The following is a 13,527-nucleotide window of genomic DNA, read 5'->3' as shown; positions in this document are numbered from 1 at the left end:
AGGACTGGAGGTTTAGGCAGACTTGGAGTTGAATTTCACTTCTTTAAGTGGTAGCAGAGTTATCTGGCCAAATTACTCCCCTAATGTTCACGTTCCTCACCTGTCAAATAAGAATCACCATCTGCTTTACAACTGAGGCAGTTATCATAGAATTGCAGTAACAGCCCAAAGTGAAACAGAGAAAGCTGTTACTAGCACTATGAATCATTATAATTGTTATTCTCTTACCAAAAATCCTTTAGTGACATTGCTGATTTTGGAAGCTTCTTGAAACTTGAGCAAGTCTATGGGTGACAGTCCTCAGCCCTCACGGCCAATGGGATTTTCACATCAAGAAGAAGAGATTACTACCCAGACACCGGATCCAAAGGCAACAAAAACTAGTAAGGCCAGGAGGCATCTTGCATGTTGCTACAGAACATTCCCTTTAGACGGGAAGTTAATCAGTGCCTTATTGCCTTTAATGAAGTTCTTATACTAAACGCAGGACACTTGATACAATTTACTTTAATTACTTTTTCATGCTTAGAGGAAGTTGTTTGACAAATTATTTGTTCTGCCTGTACATTCTCTCCTTATCCTTTCTCTTGCCTGCTGCCACATCAGACATGGATATGACTTGTACAGAAAGCTGAAAATTACTAACAAGCATTAACCCCTACCTCAGCAACTAACATAAGACTTATTCACGCAAGCATCATTTAATTTTTCTTTAATAACACCGAATTTTCTATGGCTCAGTCAATAAGCATCTTACTACAGGAAAGCCAAGCCAGGCTCTGAAGTCTGCACATATCATGAGCCTTTGCAATAGGAAAAAGGGTTTCTCAGCAGGCAGATTAAATGATGAAAAGTCTGAAAACTAACAATCTATGCAACAAGGTTGTGCAACAAGGTATGTTAGCCTTTTTAAATTCAATGTCAAAAAATGATTTCTAATAAATTGCTATTTACACATGACCTTGAAAGATACCTAATCAACCCTACTTCCAAGGTGAGCACGTTAAACAAATGAGAGATACAGGACCTCAATCAAGTTCCTTAGCCTCTCAGGCTTTTAGATTCCTCCTCAAAATGGGGGGAATAATAGAACATATGGCAAGGGCTGCTGAGAGAATGACACCAAATAAGGCATGCAAACTGTAGTTCCTGATACATTGGAAAACACTCAGTAATTGTTAGTCTATTTTTACTATATCTGACACCCATTCTAGCTCTAGAACATTATGACCCATTGTCATTTAGAAAATTTGACTCATCCAACAAAGAAAAAGGGTTATTTCTATTGCTGTATGACCACTCTTTTAGTTTAAATCTTTCTTATAAACATTTATATCTCAAGAAAGATTTGACAGTTTTCCATTTGCAAGGTTATCCCACGGGGGTGTGCCCATGAAGATAACTTATGAAGATAATTCCTTATCAATAAGCAAAAAAGCTTTTTTTCTGATTTCTGGCTCATCACAGTCTAGAATATAATAAAACCAGTGTGAATTTACCCTAAATATCTTAACGCGATAGGGAGACCAGGTTTTAAACATTAAACAGTAAATATCTACTAATTTGCTCTGAAGATTCATTTTAACTGTGGTTTTTATAACTTTTTTTTTTTTTAGTGAATGAATGGAGAAGTTCTTATTCATGTTTTAAGGTTTCTGATCATGATAGCTTTTTTTTTTAATAATTCCAAAGTACAGTTTAAAACGGGGAGGGGATATAATCCCAAACAGCCTACCACATGAGGCAATGTTTCTGAAGTGCATTCATGCCAGACAGTTGGTCATCCTTCCTGGATGAACTTAGTCAAAAGGAAGGCATGTTCATGCAGTCCAGCATTTTACAATCCACTTCTTATTTCCCAGGTCAGGACCCAAAACATAAAGGTATAAGCAAATGAAACTCTAGCCCTTTAAAATATTTTTCTATTTTGTTAATTTCCTTTGGAAAGAAGAGAGAAGTCTTGAGACAAAAATGACATTTTTGCTTCAGAAATTAATTGTAGTTACCTTAGCTTAAGAGAGTAAAGGCTATCAGATAAAATACAGTTCAAGCACAGTTGGCTAGTCAAGACAGTCCACTTCTACACTGAAGTCTAAAGCTGGATGCAATCTAAGCTTTTCTACAGGATCAGAACAAAAAAGGATTTAATATTGATTTTCCTGGATAAATGTTCACAAGACAAATTCTCAGTATCATGCCATGGGCAAATGCTTCATACCTTATATCCATTCTCACCTGGAGCTAACACCCAGAGAATTAACAAAGTGACTGCCCACCAAAGGCTGTGAAATAAAAGGGCTCAATATAAGCAGCCTGTAAAACTTTCAAAAACTCCCAAAAGTGGACTGTTCTACAAGACGAATTTCATGGACGCCTCAAAAATCAATGTCATTAAAAAAAAAAAAAGTCAAGAAAAATAAAAACAAACACACATCAATTTTTTAAAATAAATAAAATGGGAGCACATCTCTTAAATGGTTAAGTTCTATAAAAATTTATTTTACCAAGTGTTGGCAGGAAGGAACTAGAATTCTCAGACACCACTGTTGAAAACGTAAAGTAGCACAACCACTTTGGAAGACAGTTCTGCAATATCTCAGAAAGTTAAACATACACCTACGATATGACCTATTTCAATCCTAGAAATATACCCAAGACCAAAAACGCACATGTCCATACCAAGACTGGCACACAAGTATTCCCAGCAGCTTTATTTGAGATAGTCAAAACACAGAAACAACCCAGGTGTCCATGAACAAGGAAGTGTATAAACAACTGGTGATAGATCCACAAAACAGAATGCTAGGCAGCAGTGAAAGAATGGATACATGCCAAAACCTGGAGAAATCTCAGCACGGTGATGCCAAAGGAGCAGTCAGACTATACGACTCCATGTATAGGAAATCCCAGAAAACGCACACTTACCTCCAGTGACAGAAAGATCCAGGGTTGGCCTGAATGGGGAAGGGGAGCAAAGAGAGGGCTTGAGGAAAAGATTAGAGAGGAGGACAAAGAAGTTCGGGGGGTGATGTGTCTGCTCACTGTCTTGACTAAGGTGACAGTTTCACAGGGTGTACATGTCTAAACTTATCAAATTGTACACTTTAAATATGTGTGCTTTTATGTCAACTACACTTTAATTTTTAAAAGATGGATGCCTTTTAGACTAAAAAAGACCAAAAAGCCATTACAATGTGTGAACATTCACTGGATGTTTCTTTTAAAAATTGTATAACTGTAGGACAAAGGAGGATATTTACCTAGAGATTACACAGATACATGGAATTCAGGATTTTTTTTTCTCAGATAAAACAACAGTGCTATAGGGAAATATTTTTTTCTTAGAAGATTCACCCAGAAGGATTCAGGATGAAGAGTTGATTTCTACAAATTAAATAAAAGAAAAAAGAAACGAGAGAGAGAAGGTGAGGGGGAGAGAGAGAGAGAAAGTGAATGTGATACAATGTGAATTGTTGAATCTAGGTTGAGGTTATATAAATATTAATTTGAACTTTTCATAATGAAAGGCTTAATATGCCTACATTATTCACTTTCATTTCACTCTTGTCTTTATTCAGTAAGCCATAATACTCAGTTAGGGTATTTTCTTTAAAATCCTCCTATGCAGGAAAAATAGTCTTAAAATCTTCAGTCATTTCATTGGTAAAAATGTATTCCTTCTATGAGTGGCTGAGATCATGCCACAGATACTGGCACAGGCTATTAATGAAAACGCTAACAATAACAATGATCATAATGATCATGGCATCAAACTACCATTGGCCCTAACCATGTTCCACAGTCTTTACATGTATTTTAATCCTCTCACCTGTCTTAATATAATACTCTTGACAGTCCGATAATGTAGATGTTATTATCATCATCAGTGTCTTGCAGATGAGAAAAAGACACAAAGAGGATTAGCTGGCTCACCGAGAGTCACACAGAATGATGGGAAGACTGGGTGCTCGTGCCCAGGCAGTCAGTCTGGGGCTGTGCTCTCAAGTCTGAGGCCACAGATTCCAATGCCATTAAAATCCAGGCCAAGTGAGAGTGACCAGGCAGGACCTGTGACAAATGGGTGCATTTGTTCCCTGCTTCTTGGCCAATACTGCCAATGTGTTTGGATTTTTCAAGAAAAGCCCCAAAATACGGATTTTTAGGTGAGATGTCCTGGTTGTTTTTGTTTGACTATTTGTTGACACTGGTGACTTATTCCTTCTTTAAATACAGTGCTGCTAAGAAGAAAAAACTTTTAAAGAATTAATTTGGCCCATAGCTGCCAGTTTGCAATCTATGGCAAAACAATTAAAGCCCCTTGGCCTGGCTGCATGAAGAAATACATCAAGAATTTCCAAGGAGTTCTCTTTTGAGGATCCACGATACCAGCTGTTGGTTCACAACTGTCCCTCATCCACAGAGGACTAGGGGAGACCAAAGAAAGAGGCAGATCACTCCAGATTGATAAGTTTGAATAAGCAAGAGAACTGACAAATGATGTTCGTCTTGGATGGCTTTGAGATGGGTAGACCTCTGCACCCAGTTGCCATAATCTTAAAAGTTTATATAGAGGCCTTAATGGGATTCAGTCACATACACAGTCCACTGGTCTCAACAGTACATTGCTCTCTCAAGGCTGTGTCCTTGAAACAGATCTGGTTGTGACAACAGTGGGTGGAATGTGCATTCCGAGGTCAGGGGTAGGGATGAGGAGCCTCCAGTTGCCTGGGTCCAGCTCATGGGTCAGTGGGTGGTCACATCCGCTCAATGACCTTCTCCAACACAAGTCAGAAGTTAAACTATCTATACTGCCATCTGTGGATCCTGTTCAATGATAATTCTGAAACCAGAAACCCCATCATGCCAAAACTCCAGATGGGTAACAGGTTTTGTGGAACGCACAGCAGTACACGCAGAACTTAGAATATGCCTTAACTCTCTACCATTCCACCAAGTCTCTGTGCCTACAGTACACACAGGGGTCACAGAGGGGAAAATGTTAACAAGAAAATCCTTTTCTAACCTCTGTCCTCACTGGACCCCACCTTGTCGACTTCAGAAAATGAAAAGCAGATGGGAAACAGATTACAGCATCTACTTTCTCTGCTCAGTGCCCCTAGCAGACAACACAAATGGACAGACACCAGACTTTTATCCTGCCATGTGCCTTTCCTATTCAGCACCCTGCACAAGATCAGAGGCTTCTGAGAGCTTCACTGCCTGCATGCTCTTTGCTCTGCTGTCAATCTCATAGCACGCTTCTTTCTCCACCCAGGACTGTGCTCAGCAAGTCACTCATAAGCCTTTGTTCAGAGCCCAAAAGAAAGGAAAAGGTGGGAGTGAAAAAACAGAAAAAAGTATTCCAGCATGAGAGCATCACATGTAAACCTTCATAAGCTCACACTTTGGCATGGGCAACCCCACAGGCAGTGAGTGCCAAGAAGAAATGAAAGACATAGGAACAGTAATGTTTAAGCACTGACCATGTACTGTATGTTAAATGAGGCACTACGAACATCATCATCTGAGGGCCATTTCACAGATGAGAAATGGAGTCAGAATGAATTTATCTGCCTCTGTCAAGAGTGCACCTTTAGTAAATGCTACATCTCGGGTTCAAATCCAGACCTCATTTCAGTGCCTGAGTGTTTTCCTTAACACTGTATCTCAAAGACCAAAGGGAGAGAAATGAGAAGAAAGAACTAAAACAATTTTCAGAGCAGAGACGGATACCTCTCCATCCTCTGCTGCAACCCCCAGTTTGCCAAAAGATTTGAGCAATTTCTTACAGACTTCCCTGGCACCCCTGTATGAGAATCACCTAAGGAGATAGCCGGAAAATGCAGATTCCTGGGCCCACCCCAGTCCTAATAAATCAACATCTCTGAGGTAGCGACCAGAAATGTGCATTTTTGTGCTCCCAAGGTGAATTTTAATTGGTTTCCCAGGTGAACCACTGGACTTGGTGATTCAAAAAAGGAGCAAGGAAGAGTCTAAAAATCTCTAACAGATATTCAAAGATTTTTTTTAAAAAAGGTATTTTAAAGTTACAAGACAGGAAGGAGATTTTGCTGTCAGACTTAAACAATTTTTAACTTTTTTTAGGAGAGCAATTATTAACAAACATCTGACGGAAAATCTCGTTCATTTATTTTACTTGTTTTGACATCTGCAGATAATGACAAGCTGGAGGGGAAAACAGGTTTAAGGATGGCAGCAATTAGTTAATTTGTGACTAATTACTAAAAAATAACACATGCAGCTCTGTTGTTTCTCCAGAGGGGAGAGCTACAAATTACTGTAGTTGTTACTGTTGCTGCTGCCTCTGCTGGCGGTATTGTTGTTCTTAAAAGACTGCAGCCTTCAGACGCTTGTGCATATTAATATTGCTTGAGGTTTATCAGGTTGCCATCGCCGCCTGGGTTCCCTTCTGCCAGTGGGACGTGACGCCCTGGGAGTCAGAGTTGCTACGGAGTCCACATATGTAAATGCATCCTGGGAAGCAGGTCAGTGTGGAAACAGCCTCTGTTCTTCCCACAGTTCCACATCCTGTTCATTTTGATGCACTGACCAAAACACACCTGCTTCCAGCCCGCTAGCCCTCTCATGCTTGCATCCTCTCCAGCTCAGTTACCCTCCCATCTCCCCTCCGTTCCCCTAGTAACCCTTCTCTGTGCTCTTCTAAACTCCTGGACACATTCTCATTTAGCCCTTTTGGCAACGCTCCCTCTCCCCTCTCTCCTAAACTGAAAGCTGGCTTTTCCCAGATAATGACAGCACTGAACTTGAACTTCCTCTGTCTAGTTGTGCCATCCTCTTCTGACCTCCCTCTTTGTCTTCTAACCTCTAGGGGACCTCCAAGCTTTCCTGTTGGTCCTGTCCCCCCTCACCCCTTGTGCGATGACACATGGACTAGACCCCAGCCACAGCTACTTTATCTCCTCTACTCCAAAGCTGTTGGCTTTAGTTCCACCTCTTGTTGATTTAAGTTCCACCTACAGGCCCAAAGTCAATGCTTCCAGCCTTGTGGTCATTTTCCTACAACTTGACTGACATTCTCTCTGCATCTCCAAAGCATGGAAAGCCACAGGACATGGTGCTTAGGAATGTGGTGTCTGGATTAAACTCCACAGGTAAAGTCCTTTACTACTTATTACTTCTGTGATTCAGGGCAAAATGCTGAAACTTTCCAGGCCTCAGCTTCCTCATCCATAAAATGATGGCAATAATGTCATCTATTCCACAGGGTTGTGTTATGAAGACTAAAAAGGAAAAACTCCTTGGTGTAAGTTAGACTGTCTGAAGGTAGGAGAACACCCAGCCAGCTCAGATTGGCACACAAAACAGAAGTGCTTCATCGGCTCACGTTTCTCAAAGTCCAGAGGAAAGGTGGGCTTCAGGCTTGGACTGAGTCAGTGGTTCAGCCATGGATCAAGGATCTAATTTCTTTCTTGCCCCCTGTTCCATCTTCTAAGTTGTCAGATTCAGTTTCAGGCTGGTTCTCCCTCACGGTTAAGAGAGGCCATCATTGGGTTATAGGTTTCCTCATCCAAAACAAATGAGTGAAGAAAATGATCACATCAGAAAGCTCTCCCAGAACAGTAAGGGGGAGCTTTCCGAGACATTCTCAGAAAACCTCTCACGTCCCATTGTCCAGATGTGCATAACAAGCCCATTCCTGAAGCACTGCCTGGAGCAGAAGAATTACTAATTGCCTCAGCCTGCTCATGTGGGCCAATCACTGTAGCATAGGAAATGGGACTCCAAACCCTGGAAAGTATTTATCTGCCTATAAACTTCACAGTAAGTATGAGATGGAGATGGAGAGGAGATTGGATGCTGGGAAAATGACCCAACACCCACTGTGGAAGGTGGTGGGAAGGGGTAAATTGGGAGTTTGAGATTTGCACATATTAACTACTATATATAAAATAGATAAACAACAAGTTTATACTATGTAGCACAGAGAACTATATTCAACTTATGGTGAAAAAGAATATGAACATGAATATGTGTATGTTCATGTATGATTGAAGCATTGTGCTGTACACCAGAAATTGACACAACACTGTAAACTGACTATACTTCAATAAATATATATATATATATATAATAAAATAAAAATAAAAATAGACTTATCATATGATCCAGCAATCCCACTCCTGGGCATACATCCAGAGGAAACTCTAATTCAAAAACATACATGCACCCTAATGGTCATAGCAGCACTATTTACAATAGCCAAGGCATGGAAGCAACCTAAATGTCCACTGACAGATGACTGGATAAAGAAGCTGTGATATATTCAGACAAAGGAATTCTACTCAGCCATAAAAAAGAATAAAATAACACCATTTGCAACAACATGGATGGACCTGGAGGTTATCATTCTAAGTGAACTAAGCCAGAAAGAGAAAGAAAAATGATATGTTATCATTCATATGTGGAATCTAAAAAACAAACAAAAAAAGTCACAAACAAACTTATTTACAAAACAGAAACAGACCACCAGACAGAAAAGAAACTTATGGTTACCAGGGGGGAAAGGGGATAGGAAGGGATAAATCGGGAGTTCGAGATTTACAAATACTAACTACTATACTAACTACTATATATAAAATAAACAACAAGTTTCTTTTGCATAGCACAGGGAACTGTATTCAATATCTTGTAGCAACCTATAATGAAAAAGAATATGAAAATAAACATACATATGTATATGTATGACTGAAATATGCTGTACACCAGAAACTGACACACTGTAAACTGACTATATTTTAATTTTAAAAATTAATCAAAAAATGCTGATTTAGTACATGAAAAGACTATAAAAATGGTTCTACCGAGTGACAGAGTCTCTCTCTGGCAGGAGTCAGACATTATGCAATGCTCCTATGCCCTTCAGTAAAGAACAACTTAATAAATTTTTAAAAGATTCTGCCTTGTATGTAATAATATTATTTATTCACCATTGATTATCCAGGCACACAAAGCAAGTATGTCTTTGCTATTTTCTAACTGATCAGGAAAAGTTTATTCTTCACCACAATTACATGCAATTTATTCTTTTTTAGTTTTCCTTTCACAATAACTTTTGAAATAGATGATTCCATTTGAGCAGACTAGATGCAGTACAAAGAATACTATGAAAGGTCTGATTTTCTTTTGTCACTGTATCTTCAAAAGAAAAGCTAAGAAACCTTTATATCAGTACATTTTAACTAAGAGCTATAATTCTTGAAACCAGAAATTATCAGGAAAAACTCCCATATTACACAGTGCAAACTTGTAAGACATTTATATAGGAAAAGACCCTCCTGTTAAGATTACTCTTTAAAATGTCCCATAAAATATACTTCTATTTTAAACCAACATAAAGAGATAGATGCCTTATTCTGCTTTTTTTTAGTAAATAACATCACCTCCAAGCAAGTTTATTTCAATGCTTTTAAAAAGTAGGTAATATTAGCAATTCTATAATAATGCAACTTGCTAATGGGTAGCTGTAATTTTTCGATAGGCATGGTAAATGACTCGTTACATGGGTTTCTAAAAATTTTTTGTATTTCTTTCAGTCTGCAGGATTCCAGAATTTATTACCTGAAAATTATCTGACTTTTTAAAAATATATGATTAAACTTGAAAATGTCTTTGAAAAAGGAAAAGTGTGTGGGAGACTATAAAACATGCTGGCAGCCTAAGAGCAAAATGAAGGAAAATGTGTATCCCTGTCTTTTAACTGAAAGGCTGTAGCAGTGCAGAACCTTAGCTTCTTGTCTGTGGAGACCATGCAGTGAATTTTAAGAGCAGAATCTAATGAAAGAGTAAAACAAGAAATGTTTAGAGAATATAAACTAGTCAATCTGAATTTCATGGAAAAGACAGTCATAAACTTAAAACCATAATTATAGCACATGAGTCCAATCCAGGTAACACTACATATACAAGGCTATGTTATACATTTTACATCTAATAATCTACATGCATGGCCTGTCACACTTTTATTTCACAAGCCTCTTAAAACTGTCACCTAGGTTATCTCTAGCCACAAGCTTTTCACCATCCAATACAAAGTAAAGCCTCAGAAAATAATGAAACAACATGAAAGATAGTTAATGCAATGGACAGCAGTATATCCCCATAGAATTTGATGCCTGATGCAACTCCATAAAGTAGATATTGTTCCCTGAGGCCAAGATGTTAAATAATTTTTCCCTATGCCTCTGAATACTGGGAATTGGGTCCCAGAGCCCCTGACTGCATTGTAATGTGAAGTCTAACCAATAAATCTCTTTCCCAAAGCAAAATCCAGAGAGACAGTGGGCAGCATTGATCTCACACAACCAACTAAATAGCCAAAGGGCTGTGCAATGCAAGTTATTTTATTACCTCTGTTGGATTTGGGTGATGAGTCACTCGGGCAAAACTTCTGATGTTTCCTCAGCAGTCAGCTTGCTTGATAGAGCAGCCAAAGTTCATTCAAACCCATACTCCCCGCAGTCTCCACTCTGGCTTCTCTGGTGACCCTAAGTATAGAAAAAGTTTACAATGTAATCAATACAAAAGAGCCTTAACCTCAGTAATGTGTACAAATGACATCTTTGAGATGCTCAATATCACTCATTATTTGAAAGAAAAAATTAAGAGAAAAACTAAATGCCCTTTTACACCCATAAAATTTAAACTATATAAAAAATTTTAATGTCTCATTTGTAGGTGGATAAATTGAGGTACTCTTAATGGATCTAAATTTTAAACACGCATACATTTTGAGCCAGTAATTCCATTTATATAAATGTATCCCTAGAAAAGTCTTCAAAGATACATGCAGAAAATATTACAGTGTTGAATAAGAAAGTAGCTAAACTTATTATAGTAAATCCATGCAGTGAAATGCCATGAAGCCTCTAAAAAGAATGAGGTAAATCTATATATACTGACATGCAAAATATCCTAATTTTACTGCAGAGTGAGGAAAAGCAGTTTGGTAACAATATCTATAATATGATTTCCATTTGTACATTATGATTCTTATTTGTGAAAAAGGTATATACATATTTTTTCCCTGTATACATAGAAATTCCTGGAAGTACTCCCAAAATACACAAAATACTGGTAGTCTGTGGAGTGGGAGAAGGGTCAAGGTAGGACAAAACAGAACCTTAACTTTCCACTTTATCTTTTCTTTACTTGTTAAAAATGTTGACTGTGAGGAGGACAAGAAATTCTGTTCTCCCTTGTCTTGCTTGTATGAGGGTGAACATGGACGGTGTAAATGTCCAGTGTAGAGAGTCTGTCAGACACCAGGAACCTATGAATGTTGGTTCTCCTATTCAAACACAAGTGTGCGTGCACACACACACACACACAAACGCACACAACTTACTCCCTTCCAACACCTTCTAAATCCTGACATCATTTTACATGCCACCGATCTTACGATACGTCTCAATTATCTTTTAGATACCCTTATTTCCAGGGAGAATTGAAGGAAGGGACAAGGAGAAGGTTTAATTTGGACACTGCTGTCCCCTAATACCTAGCTTAGGTTATCCCAAAGAGAAAGTTAGAATCTTGTATTTTATTTTCCCATTTTCAAACCAGAGGGAAATACGGTCTTCCAGGTACTATCAGTGACATAGGGAAGCGCTTCATCTTGCTCCCTACTTCAGTCAATCTTGAAAGAAAGACTGGGGTGGGAACATTTAAAACATATCTCGACTGTTATTGAAAACCAAAAGAATGATGAAACATCACGCATAACGATGTTGAAATAACCCTCCATGGATGGTGGGGATTTTGACAGGCAGTGAGATTTATGGCTCCCTTCTTCCACCCCAAATCACAGAAACAGTAAAGAGCTACCTGCCAGGTCAGTGGTCTCCGAATAAATGTAGATCTCACACCCAGCAGCAAGGAAATTTTGAACAAACATCCTCAACATATTTTTATTTATTTATAAGTCATATACATCACGTTGCACTAGTATATTTTAACATTAGCAAATACAGAAGTAGAAACTAAAATGGATGAAATTTAAAGTATATAGCAAATCAAGCTTCTAGTATTTTCTTCCCACATACCCAATGGGACACTGTTCCAAATAACTCAAATATCAACTATCACGGTGTCTCCTACACAATTGTAAAATTTACATTTGTGAACTATCACAAGATGAGTTATTGTACCCATGAAAAAGTTTCAGGACAACTCTTGCTGCTGAAATGCCTCCTCAGCTGGCCTCGGGGTATAGAATTAAACAGAGAAAATGAATAATCTTCTCTCAACTTAAAAGGGGGGACAGTATTTGATGAGTGCTTTCTAGGTGCCAAGATTTAAAACATCTTATATTTAATTTTCCCAACAACTCTGTAGGTCGTTCTCAGGTACAGAAACTGAGGATGAAAGAGGCCCAAGTTCAGCCGGTTAGAAACTGGTGAGGGCAATACTGGGATCTGGTTTTGTTAGACAGGCAGACAGCCAGATATGAGCAGAGAAAGGGGGACACAGGCCACATGGCAGGGAGGGGGCAGAAAGGAGGGGCACAGGCCAAATACAGGAAACCATACATCATGGTAGGCATCAGCGGTCCCTGGGCAGAGAAAGAAAAGCAGGAACCTCTGGGCTGATAAGTGGTCACGCCTTTTGGGGATGATGAGTGGCCTGGAGGCTGACAAAGAAAGGTGGGAAAAGGCAGGAATTTCCCGTGTCCAAATGTAACCTTTTGCTCATTATGACCTCATATCAGTAAGAGTAGCCTTGCAGAGTAGAAGTACCCATCATGCACCGTGACACTTCTGATTCAGACTAAATAAGGACAAAAATCCCTCCTCCCTTGGGAAGGTGGAGTTGGAGTGAAAATCAGGGAATACGACCCCAAACCCTCCCCTCCCCAATGAATATTCCGCCCATTCCTTTTTACACCCTATTGAACCAAAAAAATTCAGGGTGGTTGGTAACATGAGCCTGCCCCCTCTCCCCTTGAGAGTGTACTATCCACCCCTTAGTAAATCCTCGCTTTACTTTCTTAACCTCCACGTCTTGTCTCTGAATTCTTTCTGGGACGAGACAGGAACCTGGACACCGAATACATCTACCTGCAACAGTTTGACTGATTCCATTATCTAAACACTTAATCCTCTTTACTGCCTGGAAAAGGAGAATATTAGGGGTCAAAAACGTGTTAAGTGCAGTTATAGCCTGTGAGGTCACAAAAGTCAAAAAGCTGAGAGGCAGTTTGGGAGCTGTGCCTTCTCCTCCCACTGTCTTCACACTGTATGGCTCTACTGCTACGCGGAAGGATTTTCCTGTAGCTGAAGTGGAGGAGGATCCCAGTCTATTTAACCCAGCGCACAGAGAACTCTAAGAACCTTGGTAGGAGAGGTTCAGGAGAAATATTTGTTCACAAATTTTCAAGTTATCTCTTTATATCCTCATATTACTTTCTTCAAACTGAAAATAAAACCCACATAAATTGTTTTTAAACTTTAAATTGTGCATATCATTTATGTGACAAATTCTTCAAAG

The 13,527-nt window shown here is 39.0% G+C and overlaps 1 long non-coding RNA gene across 1 annotated transcript in view; it reads right to left on the bottom strand.

The window, feature by feature from the left end:
• The window catches only part of LOC116285063 (uncharacterized), a 73,739-nt gene extending 61,060 nt beyond the window's left edge, over positions 1–12,679 (bottom strand). The window contains exons 1-2 of the long non-coding RNA XR_012063130.1: positions 12,570–12,679; positions 10,390–10,526 (exon numbers count right to left, since the gene is read on the bottom strand). This is a non-coding gene — a long non-coding RNA (uncharacterized lncRNA). The remainder of the gene's footprint in view (positions 1–10,389; positions 10,527–12,569) is intronic.
• Positions 12,680–13,527: the final 848 nt, after the last annotated feature.

This window comes from Vicugna pacos, chromosome 22, assembly GCF_048564905.1.
Source record: "Vicugna pacos chromosome 22, VicPac4, whole genome shotgun sequence".
NCBI lineage: Eukaryota > Metazoa > Chordata > Mammalia > Artiodactyla > Camelidae > Vicugna > Vicugna pacos.
This window is presented reverse-complemented; position numbering and strand designations above follow the sequence as displayed.